This window comes from Salmo salar, chromosome 07 (genome assembly GCF_965601325.2).
Source record: "Salmo salar chromosome 07, fSalSal1, whole genome shotgun sequence".
In the NCBI taxonomy this organism is placed as follows: domain Eukaryota; kingdom Metazoa; phylum Chordata; class Actinopteri; order Salmoniformes; family Salmonidae; genus Salmo; species Salmo salar.
The window spans coordinates 16,637,057-16,650,115 of NC_138297.1; the positions used below are offsets into that span (position 1 = coordinate 16,637,057).

A 13,059-nucleotide genomic window follows, 5' to 3' on the forward strand; every position below is an offset into this window, starting at 1 on the left:
TGACCGAATGGAATGCTGGAACAGCTTGGAAGTGGAGATATTGTAATGTCATCGGACAGCAATAGAAAGTGTTAGCTACTGTAATTAATGAATCTACGCTAGAGAGAAATCCCTGATATTTGGACCGAACCGGAGGGTATCATGTGGAATTTGGCTCCCAATTCACTCTGACCTATTGAGTAGGAAGTAGTTGCGGCTGACTGCTTTTTTAAAAGCAATGTGTTTTACAACAATGGCGATTTCGCCAATTATCCCTAACCTTTCTGTAATGACACCTGCAGTATGCTAAAACATAATTAGGTCTCCATCGTTAGGCCATCATCCGGCTCCATAATCATTAGCACTAGGAGAGGAAAGGAGACACCCACTCTGTCGCACTGGTAGCACTAATGAGTAGCACGGTAGCACCGCCAATACATAGTGTTCAGAAATGACACCCTCACTATAGAATCGATTAGCACTGACCGTTAGGTTTAGATCAGAGTGAAGGTGAAAATGGAGTACAGTAATTGCGTCCTGCTGTATTTCATCCTATTATTTCTGGTGCTATGAAAAGAAACTGTGTTGCATTGAAGGCCATACTACCATGTTACTCATTGTAGTGTGTCTCTCTGTTGTGTCATGAAAGAGATAACCCTGACTGGTTGGTGATTGTTGGTTGTCGGTGGTTACAGAGGAGCGCGGTCAGATGATTGACCGGGTCCCTGAGGTGGGCACGTTGTGTTGGTGCTTGGTGGTGACCTGTGGTCCTGGTTGATGTCTTTAACCAGCTGTGGACATGCGCTGCCCACACCTCCGCTGGCTGCTAAATTGGACCTGCATTGATCAGTACGCCTCACTGTAATGGCTATTGACCATCGCCCTAAAGGAGAGAGACGCTGAGTGTGTATGTGGGGTTTCTGTGTATTTGGGGGTCTCTGTGTATGTGGGGGATGCTGTGTTTGTGGGGGTCTCTAAGTATGTGGGGGTCCCTGTGTATGTGGGTATCTGTGTATGTGGGGGTCTCTGTGTATGTGGGGATCTCTGTGTATGTGGGGGTCTCTGTGAATGTGGGGGTCTCTGTGAATGTGGGGGTCTCTGTGAATGTGGTGGTCTCTGTGTATGTGGGGGTCTCTGTGTATGTGGGTATCTGTGTATGTGGGGGTCTCTGTGTATGTGGGGATCTCTGTGTATGTGGGGGTCTCTGTGAATGTGGGGGTCTCTGTGAATGTGGTGGTCTCTGTGTATGTGGTGGTCTCTGTGTATGTGGGGGTCTCTGTGTATGTGGTGGTCTCTGTGTATGTGGGGGTCTCTGTGTATGACTTGACCCCCTACTGTGAATGTACTTATTTAGGCACTAACTTTGAATGTGGAGAGGGATGAGAGTGGGGTGTGTGCACGTGTGTTTGTGAATTACAAACTTAACTACATTACAGTATAATTCAACTAACCCAATCGTTCAATATGGTTTTTGACTATAACAATATCAATGCCACATATGTTTCAAGATGGCGCCAACAGACACGGCAGCCCTGCTTCTAGCCCCTAAGAAACTTTGCAGTATTTTGTTTTTTTGTTATTTCTTACATTATAAGTCCAGAAAATGTTTTGTGTTTTTACATACAAGCGGAAATAAATGTTGGATATCAGAGCAGCGGAAATTCACCAGCATTACGACCAGGAATATGACTTTCCCGATTTGGATCCTTTGTTCGTAACGCCCAGGGCAATTGAACTTATCCAAGAGGCTGGTCCAAGACGCCGCCGGCGGAGAAGAGGTATTCGGAGTGGACTTCTAGTCCGACTCAGGGGGCGTGCACACCATACACCGCTTCCGAGTTTATTACTCGCTAATATTCTGTCTCTGGATAATAAAGTAGACAAGCTTAGGGCGAGGATCTCCTTCCAAAGAGACATCAGGGATTGTAACATGCTCTGTTTCACGGACTGTTCCCATCCATACAGCCAGCTGGGTTCTCAGTACATCAAGCAGACAGGAATAAAGAACTCTCTGGGAAGAAGAAAGGCGGGGGGGTATGTTTCATGAGAGTGCGAACCACCACATTTAACAGGCAAAACATCAGTAAAGAGACAAAATGGAGTTGCAATTCAATGGCTCAGACACAACACGTATGTGGTAAGGTATACAGACAATCACGGACTACAAATGGAAAACCAGCCAAGTCGTGGACACCGAAGTCCTGCTTCCGGACAAGCTAAACACCTTCTTCGCCCACTTTGAGGATAACACAGTGCCACCGACGCTGCCCGCTACCAAGGACTGTGGGCTCTCCTTCTCCGTAGCCGATGTGAGTAAAACATTTAAGCATGTTAACCCTCGCATGGCTGCCGGCTGAGACGGCAGACCAGCTGGCAGGAGTGTTTACGGACATATTCAATCTCTCCCTATCCCAGTCTGCTGTCCCCACTTGCTTCAAGATGTCCACCATTGTTCCTGTACCCAAGAAAGCGAAGGTAACTGAACTAAATGACAATCGCCCCGTAGCACTCATTTCTGTCATCATGAAGTGCTTTGAGAGGCTAGTTAAAGATCATATCACCTCTACCTTACCTGACACCCTAGACCCACTTCAGTTTGCTTACCGACCCAATATATCTATAGACGATGCAATCGCCATCGCACTGCATACTGCCCTATCCCATCTGGAGAAGAGGATTACCTATGTAAGAATGCTTTTCATTGACTATAGCTCAGTATTCAACACCATAGTACCCTCCAAGCTCATCATTAAGCTCGGGCCCTGGGTCTGAACCCCGCCCTGTACAACTTGGTCCTGGACTTCCTGACGTGCAGGCCCCAGGTGGTGAAGGTAGGAAACAACACCTCCACCTCGCTGATCCTCAACACAGGGGCCCCACAAGGGTGGGTGCTCAGCCCCCTCCTGTACTCCCTCTTCACTCATGACTGCGTGGCCATCCATGCCTCCAACTCAATCATCAAGTTTGCAGATGACACAACAGTAGTAGGCCTGATTAGCAACAATGACGAGACAGCCTACAGGGAGAAGGTGAGGGCCCTGGGAGCATGGTGCCAGGGAAATAACCTCTCACTCAATGTCAACAAAACAAAAGAGATGATCGTGGACTTCAGGAAACAGCAAAGGGAATACCCCCCAATCCACATGGACGGGACCATCCACTGGACTGTGTTGAAGGTGGAAAGCTTCAGGTTCCTCAGCGTACACATCACTGACGATCTGAAATGGTCCACCCACACAGAGAGTGTGGGGAAGAAGGCATAACAGCACCTCTTCAACCTCAGGAGGCTGAAGAAATGTGATTTGCCCACTAAAACCCTCACAAACTTTTACAAATGCACAATTGTGAGCATTCTGTCACGCTGTATCGCCGCCTGGTATGCCAACTTCACTGCCTGCAACCGCAGGGCTCTCCAGAGGGTGCAGAAATCTGCCCAAAGCATCACCGGGGGCAAACTACCTGCCCTTCAGGAAACCTACAGCACCTGATGTCACAGGAAGGACAAAAAGATCATCAAGGACATCAACCACCCAAGCCATGTCCTGTTCACCCCACTATCATTCAGAAGGTGAGGTCAGTACAGGTGCATCAAAGCTGGGGCCGACAGACTGAAAAACAGCTTCCATCTCAAGGCCATCAGACTGTTACAAGCCATCACTAGCCGGCTTCCACCCGGTTACGCAACTCTGCACCTTAGAGGATGCTGCCCTATATACATAGGAAATCACTGGCCACTTTAATAATGGAACACTAGTCACTTTAATTATGTTTAAATAATATTTACATACTGCTTGTCTCATCTCATATGTATGTACTGTATTCTAGTCTACCGTGTTTTAGACAATGCCACTCTAGTATTTATCTTATTTTTCTTTTAGATTTGTGTGCATTGTTGTGAATTGTCAGATACTACTGCAATGTTAAATAGCACTGAACTCATAGAGCTACGTACACAAGCATTTCGCTACACCCGCAATAACATCTGCTAAATATGTGGATGTGACCAATACAATTTGATTTGATATGGCAATTCACACCCAGTTGTGTCCGTCACAACGCCGTCACAGTTGTACACATTATACATCCATTCAAATTCCAAGATGTACATGTAAAACACTGCCTATTCAGCCCCCTGCGTCCTCCGTCCTCCGTCCTCCGTCCTACACACGGATCCTCATGTGTCTCTTCCATTATTCTGATGCAGAGGAATTGTCATTTCTACAATGTCAGGTCTATTCTATTATGTGGGAAGACTTGATGACTCCTCCCTCTTTCTCCTCTTCTCCCTCGCTCCATATAGAGTAGCTCTGTGCGGTCCGTTCGCAGAGCGATGGGAGGAGTAGAGGGCTGGTAATTGAATGTGACTTGTGAAAGTATCACGGGGAGTATCCCCTATGGAAAATCTCAGAGTGGTAGAGAAGTACATTGTGATCTTGTGATCTAGCATCATGTGGCTGAGAAAGTCTCCACATGTTGAAGGTTAAGATGTGTTTAAATGTACGGGTGTTTAACAGCAAGCCAACCTCATGGTAAGACCTCTCACATAGCCTTCACACACAAACATACATTTACATGGCCTATGTATGCACACACACACACACACACACACACACACACACACACACACACACACACACACACACACACACACACACACACACACACACACACACACACACACACACACACACACACAGAGAGACAGAGACAGACACACAGACACACAGATACACTGCTTACCTTGACATCTGTATGTCTGCCTATTGAAATGTATTTTGGGACATGAGACAAGTATCGACCAAGGCCCTTTCATTGCTCCTGTGTGTGTGTGCGTGTGTGCTTGCGTGTGAATGTGTGCGTGTGTGTGTGTGTGTGTGTGTGCATGTGTTTCATTCAATTTTCATTAAATCATTTCAAGTTTCCACCTGTAATGATATCTGATTGCCATTTTGAAAATGAGGTGAAAGGTGGGTGGAGACTGAAGATGGACTGAAGCAGAGCTTGTATGTATTTGCCTAATAATCGAAGATTAATGGCACGGCGCATAACTCGATCGTTCCATGTATGTTGTATCATATCAGATAATTAGTGTGTAGCTAGTTACTTTCCCTTTGTAATACAATCCTCCTCAACGGTTAGGAATGAAGGAAGATGAAAGATACAGAGAGGAGAATCAGGACAGCAAAGGAAGAAATTAATTTCACAATTATATAATCATCATTAGCTCCCTCTTCATCATCATAGCAATCATCATCATCATCATCATAGCAATCATCATCATCATATTATCATCATCATCAGTAATCTCATCACCGTAATCAGCATCTTCATCTTTATCATCGTCATTAATCTCATCACTGTAATCATCATCATCATCGTCACCTTCATCATCATCAGTAATCTCATCACCGTAATCAGCATCTTCATCATCATCATTCATCTCATCACCGTAATCATCATCATCATCTTCATCATCATCATTAATCTCATCACCTTAATCAGCAACATCAAAAATATCATAACATTCATGATCAACATCATTATTAAAATGTTTTTTCTCTCCCTCAATCTTATCAATATGTATATTACTATCCTCCTTATCTAGCCCTTTGGGGCTCCCGAGTGGTGCAGCGGTCTAAGGCACTGCATCTCAGTGCTAGAATTCAGGCTGTATCACAACTGGCCGTGATTGGGAGTCTCATAGGGTGGCGCACAATTGGCCCAATATCATCTGGGTTTGGCCAGTGTAAGATGTCATTGTAAATAAGAATTTGTTCTTAACTGACTTGCCTAGTTAAATAAAGGTTACATTTAAAACAATTCTGCCTCTCCCTTCTCCTCTCGTCCTCTCCTTCCTGCCAGTGCTCTGTAAATAAGTGATAGGCGAAGCTTGAGTGCTGCAACTGAGCAGTGTTTTTCATTTGTTCATGCACTGACCTGTCGTCGACTATAATTTACTGTGGTTTTACTCAGCGCAGCCATTTTTCCTCCCCACCTCTCCTCGCCTGCTGATCGCTAGAGTTTTGTTGAAAACAGAGGGAGAGGGAAAGCACTTTGTTGGTGTGTGTGCCTGTTAGAGCACGTAACAAAATAAAAACCTGAAATCAATGACTCCCATAGCGGATAGGAGGACAGCTGTGGGTTGAGGTTTAGCGGAGGACAACATTGTTGATCAAAATTGCTTTGGTTTCCCACTTGCCTCCTTTGATGTGCTGGTCTTTGTCACATCGATCTCAAACGAAGCAAATCGTGGTTGGCTAAAGTGGAGCTTTGTAAAGTGTTCATAAAAAGTTCAGGCTTACCTTTAGTCATTGATTTTGCAGGTTAGTTCATGTTCAGAACAAAATGGCCGCCTTACCCTGTTTTTTTTGGTTTGTGTGGGAGAATGTGTTGACCACAGCTCAGTGGATAGCAGGACATTATCCAGTTTGATGGCCTATATTGTGGACTACTACAGCGCAGTGAGGCGAGCAGAGGGGGAGGGCAGTTGATTTACGAGACAACAACAGTGGCTAAGACCCCAGCGTCCGATTGGCTGGACTTTTCCCTCTGACAGGGCTGCTCAGTAAATTCCCCCTGACGGACAGGCGTTGTCAAGGGGACGCAATTGTTTTAACAGGCGTGTGTCCCCCTCTCCATCACCCAGCAGACAGCCCTCTCACAGAGGAGAGAGGGAGGAAGATAAATAAAGAGCAGCAGAGGGAAAGAAAGGGTGAGACATACTGTATATCGAGAGAGGGAGAAGAGAGAGAGAAAGAGAGACAGACAGAGTAAAGGGAGGAAAGAGGTAGAGATGACAGAGAGAGAAAAACCAACAGAGGAAGACAGACAGATACAGAGAGAAAGAGGAATAGAGAGACAGACAGAGTGAAAGAGGAATAGAGAGACAGACAGAGTGAAAGAGGAATAGAGAGAGAGACAGACAGAGTGAAAGAGGAATAGAGAGAGAGACACAGAGTGAAAGAGGGACAGACAGACAGACAGACAGACAGACAGACAGACAGACAGACAGACAGACAGACAGACAGACAGACAGACAGACAGACAGACAGACAGACAGACAGACAGACAGACAGACAGACAGACAGACAGACAGACAGACAGACAGAGTGAAAGAGGCATAGAGAGACAGAGTGAAAGAGGAATAGAGAGACACAGAGTGAAAGAAGAATAGAGAGACCGACAGAGTGAAAGAGGAATAGACAGACAGACACAGAGTGAAAAAGAAATAGAGAGACAGACACAGAGTGAAAAAGAAATAGAGAGACAGAACTAGATCTAGAGAGGGAGAGAAAGCGGCAACTGTGTAATGACGCCTGTCTGTTTCACTCTATCCAATCTTGGAGAGTTAAACAGAGGCTTCCATTCAGTGCAGTTGAAAAGCTCCAAAGGTCTGCCGGTTAGCAGTTAGGTCTGAAAACCGTCTCTCAAAACGAGTGTGAATGTGGAGGCACAGCCTGTTCTATTTGAGACTTGAAGGCCTGTTGTGGAGGTATTGTCTGGAGAGTTGAAGGTCTGTTGTGGAGGTATTGCTGGAGAGTTGAAGGTCTGTTGTGGAGGTATTGTCTGGAGAGTTGAAGGTCTGTTGTGGAGGTATTGTCTGGAGAGTTGAAGGTCTGTTGTGGAGGTATTGTCTGGAGAGTTGAAGGTCTGTTGTGGAGGTATTGTCTGGAGAGTTGAAGGTCTGTTGTGGAGGTATTGTCTGGAGAGTTGAAGGTCTGTTGTGGAGGTATTGTCTGGAGAGTTGAAGGTCTGTTGTGGAGGTATTGTCTGGAGAGTTGAAGGTCTGTTGTGGAGGTATTGTCTGGAGAGTTGAAGGTCTGTTGTGGAGGTATTGTCTGGAGAGTTGAAGGTCTGTTGTGGAGGTATTTTGTGGAAACGTGAGTGAGAACGGTGTCTCCTGTCCAGCAGGGTGAGGTGTCGGGTCAGGGAGCGTGTATCCGTCTCCCGCTGGGTTTTCAGCAGGCGTGACACCTGTCACGTGACTATGTGGTTGTGTCTATTCACAAAATAGACACACAAACACACACACGCACATTTAATTGATATGTATAGAACATTGATGCGTGATAGCCTGACTGCCTAGAAGAACAGTGTTTATGGCCCATGGAGACTGCTCTCTCCTGGGCTTGGCTACTCAAGAGGGCCTGGAGCTATGGTGCTTTTCCCCAGGTTACTGCTTCACTGACGCCCCACTTAGTACCACGCCTGGGTGGAAGAACTATGTGGACCAGGGAGGCCCATAGGGACCCCTACTGTATGACCATTCATTGCGTAGGAGGGTGGATTTGGAGCAGGTGAGAAACTCCTACCCCTGCCTCTCTCTCCCTCTCTCTGCCTCCTTCCCTCTCTCTTTCATCCTCTCCTTCACCCCTCTTCACTGACTGAGGGGCACTGGATATACAGAGCACCCAGGTGATTTCATTGTGTGGGGTACTCAGAACTGGGCTACCAAAGGAAGTGTGTGTGCGTGTGCGCGTGCGTGCATGTAGAACAATGGTGGAAAGATGCCCAGGTGTGTTAGCAAGGGAAGGGGGTTAAGTGCTGCCACAGAGCTGAACGTCAATGTGACAGAAACGTTGTTGTTCCATTGTACTGTGTGGAGGCCATTTTCAGACAACAACAATCAAAATGGCATCAGAGATTTCATAGAGAAAAACAGAATATGGACCTGCCACCAATTACAGAAATCAACACAGTTTAATCTTCCAGCCCATTATTTTAAACTACATTTCTAAACTCACCTGCTGACATAATTATTGTCAAAATAGTATTTTTGTTCGACTTGAATCCCCACACATAGAATTGTCACACATGTGGGCACACACACACACACACACTCTCGAGCACAATATGCAGCACAATTATATTAAAACGGATAATTTGACGTCATCAATTAACACTTCAAGTGGCGACACCATTCATTTCCTGCTTTTCAGTTTGTTGTGGCACTCGGCTGAGTCTAAATGCACTGTAATTCGGCTGAGTCTAAATGCACTGTAATTCGGATGAGTCTAAATTCATTGTAATTTGCCATCAAAGATTCCCTGACCGTTCCTACAGTAACATGTATGCCATTTAGCAGACGCTCTTATCCAGAGTGAATTCTGCGCATTCTGATAGCTAGCTGGGACCCCCACATGTGTCAGACATTAAGTCCATTTTTTCTCAGTAAAGTAGCTATCAGCTAAGACCGTGTGAGTGTTTGTTCACGAGTTACTGAGTTTCTGTGTGGGTGTGGGGGTGCTGTGGGATTATTTAATGTACTCTTTGAAGAGGGTAGGGTTTCAGACGTGGAGAGGTCTTGGAGCAGGCCTTCCCCGGGAGGAAGAGCAGCTCCGGCTTGTCAAGGTTGAGCTTAAGATGATGGGCCGACATCCAAGCGGAGCCACCTGGGTGTCAGAAGGGGAGAAAGAGAAAAGTCATTAAGTGTCAGTCTTGGCCCGTACCGCACAACTTCTGCCAGCCATTCATCCTGTGTTTCCGTATGTGTGTGTGTGTGTGTGTGTGTGTGTGTGTGTGTGTGTGTGTGTGTGTGTGTGTGTGTGTGTGTGTGTGTGTGTGTGTGTGTGTGTGTGTGTGTGTGTGTATCAAGGTCCATTCTATGTGTCAATTAGAGGCAGTTAGCTCCAGCCAGAGTCACAAATAGATGTTCTTCTTGTGATGGGAGGCTGGAGGAAAATAAACAAGGTTGCATAGAAACCAGACAGAGAGGTTTATAATAGACCATTTAATGAGACTTAATGGTTGTTTCTGTATTAGGGAGTCGATTGAAGGGAGAGTCTGTCTAAGGAGTATCTTTTCATTTGACAGTGGCCTGAGTTTTAGGGACAGCTGCTTGACAAGAGCAGTGTCTCAGGGAAATGTGTCTCAGAAATATATCAAGTTTTTCATAAGGTTATCATTATGAAATATATCAAGTTTTTCATAAGGTTATCATTATGAAATTATATAAAGTTTTTCATATGGTTATCATTATGAAATTATATCAATGCCGCGTTTACGCTGGCAACCCAATTCTGATCTTTTTTACAATTAGTAGCAAAAGGGCTGATCTGTTTAGACAAAAAAACGATAGGTGAAAAAAAAGATACAAATTTGCCTGCCTGTGTAAACGCAGCCTATGTGAGTTGACTGACTGTAGGTGAAGTGAATTTATGTTAGTCGGTGGTATAGAAGAGGTGTTTAGACTAAAGTGTTTGACTACAGTATTACAAACTTACTTAAAATGTGAAGTTAGTAGTGTACCAGAAACAGGCGTTACTGAACCTGCTCTTAGTGGTCCTCCAGGAGCCCTTTCCCAGCAGCCCTCTGTCTGTCTGCTCAGTCGTAGTGCGGCCCTACTTAGGGACCCTTGAGGGGTTGTTATTGTAACTGCAGATGCATTAATCTTGGCAGTGTCTGAGCATCTATAATTAGTCCCCCTCTGGTGGAAAAGAATGGCGCTGGAACGGATATCTGCCGTTTTCCGACATTTATCACTGAAATGTGAAAAAAATATGAATTACACATTTTTAGGGTAATTGAGCATCTTAAGAAAACGCTCACTGCCTGTAAACAAAAAGTTAACAAGCTCATTGCCTGTTGAACAGAATGGCGCTGGAATGGATAGCTTCCGTTTTTACAGATCCTGACCAATTTTGATATTTTGTGTGTTTTTTGCGATGATCTTAACTTTTTTTGTACATACTGTTTACGCTTCTGGACATCAAAACAGCGATCACTAACCTCGATTTGGATGAAGATTTTTAACTTCTGGCACGGTTGTCGAAAGGAGAAGCGTGTGTGTCATTCCACATTTTATTTATACTGTGAAACTATGCAATACATAAATAAACTGAATGACAAAAAAACAACAAACCGTGACGCAGAGGTGAAAAATACACAACTCAAAATGAATCTCCCACAAACTAAGGTGGAAAAAAACCCTACTTAAGTATGATCTCCAATTAGAGACAACGAGGACCAGCTGCCTCTAATTGGAGATCATCCCAAACAAACCCAACAGAAATACAAAACTAGAACCTGACCTACTCTACTATAGAAAATAACATCTTACTATGGTCAGGACGTGACAACTTCAACGAGTCTTACTGCTCACCCCGGACCAGGCCCTAATCCCCAAGACTCGGAAGAGAAGGAGACGGCACAAAAGAGGCCGACATGCAGGCACCCTGACAAAACTACGCCGGCGAGTAAATCAACCACCTCTACCCTCCGTTCTATTGGCGAACGTACAATCACTGGAGAGCAAACTAGACGAGTTCCATTAGAGACTATCCTATCAATGGGACCTAAAGAAATGGAACATCCTATGTTTCTCCGAGTCGTGGCTGAACAAGGACATGTGTAATATGCATCTACTGTAGCTTTTTTTTTCTATGCATCGGCAGGACAGAACGACAGCTTCGGGTAAGGTCGAAAGGGGAGGTGTGTGTCTCTTTGTTACCACAGATGTTGTGCAATCTCTAATACTAAGGAAGTTTTAAGGTTTTGCTGGCCTGAGTTAGAATCGATAAACTGTAGACCAGGGGTCTCCAACAGGTCGATAGCTACTTGTAGCTCACAGCCCACCTACGTGCAGCTCTCCAATCTATTCTGAAAGTACAGTACATGCATTTTTTGTTCCATCACAAATTGTCTAAAACATACATTTCCTGTCTACTATCAAATCAAAGTCACATTAACATTAAACCCACCCCTTGTTAGCCAGTATTTTCTTAAAGAGCCAAACATAACACCATTTGCCAATTCATTTTCAGAAATATTTTCTGTCTTTTTGGTGCGCACATTTGTCTATCAGTCCGAATGTAGAAGTTAGCTAATGTAAACCTGTGTCCTGTAGGTAGACTGAAAAACCTTCCCCAAAAACCCTCTCAATTAAATATTAGCTGCAAAGTAGGGTTACCTGACAGAACTATATCATGCTTATTTCTATCAACTCGGAGGCCGTTGTTCTGCAAACTCTGCCAGGACATGTTCTGCAGAAGTAGGCCTAACAGCAGAAACATTGCCTTGACCGACATAAACGTCGTTCCCACAGTGACCGTACCTACCTATCTTCCTAGATGAGCAATTAAACATAAACACATCTCTTGCACACCAAGGACCCGGGGAAGAGTTGCAGGGTAGTGGAGAAGAGAAGAATGTGCCTCTGAATACTATAAAAAAGGAAAAGGTTTGGCGACCCCTGCTCTAGACTACCAAGAGAGTTTTAAATCTATATTTTTCGTAGCTGTCTATTTACCACTAAAAACTGATGCTGGCACTGAGACCGCACTCGATGAGCTGTACAGGGCCATAAGCAAACAAGAAAATTCTCATCTTGAAGCGCCCCTTCTAGTGCCTGGTGATTTTAATGCAGGGGAACTGAAATTAGTTTTACCTCATTCCTACCTGTGCAACTAGAGGCGAAAAAACTCTAGATCACATTTGCTACTCCCCACACACAGAGATGCATAAAGGCTCTCCCTCGCCCTCCATTTGGCAAATCTGACCATAACTGTATCCTCCAGATTCCTGCTTACGAGCAAAAAACTCCAACAGGAAGTACCAGTGACGCACCCAATATGGAAGTGGTCTGATGAAGCTGATGCTAAGCTACTCTAGCCCAGACTCTAATATGTTCCGGGATTCATCCAATAACATTGAGGAGTCTACCACATCAGTCACTGGCTTCATTAGCAAGTGCGTTGATGATGTCATCCACACAGTGACCGTACATACAGTAGGTGCCGAGGCTATATGACCGCGCAAACAATATTATTTAGTAGACATCACTTGCTTATATTCAGTCAACAAATATATCTTAAGAATATCATGGAATATAATTGAACATTTTAGTTTCTCTTAGAATAATATCCTTAGTGTAACAACAGTTTTAGTAAGTAATATGCTACAGTCCAGCTACAGCTGTCAGTCTTTTTTCGGGTGTGTGTGCAGGACAGAAGAATAGCAATTCTTACACTATTTTTCTAAATTCAATCACCTTCTTCATCCTTATCATTCAGTTAACCTCTTACATCTAGACGTTCCGCTAGCGGAACACCTGCTCCGATATCCAATGATAGGCGTGGCGCG

At 44.7% G+C, this 13,059-nt stretch overlaps 1 protein-coding gene across 9 annotated transcripts in view; it reads left to right on the forward strand.

Moving 5' to 3' along the window:
- LOC106608688 (neurexin-2) overlaps nucleotides 1-13,059 on the forward strand; it is a 1,074,993-nt gene that overhangs the window by 600,898 nt on the left and 461,036 nt on the right. The gene's annotated exons all lie outside the window — the stretch shown is intronic.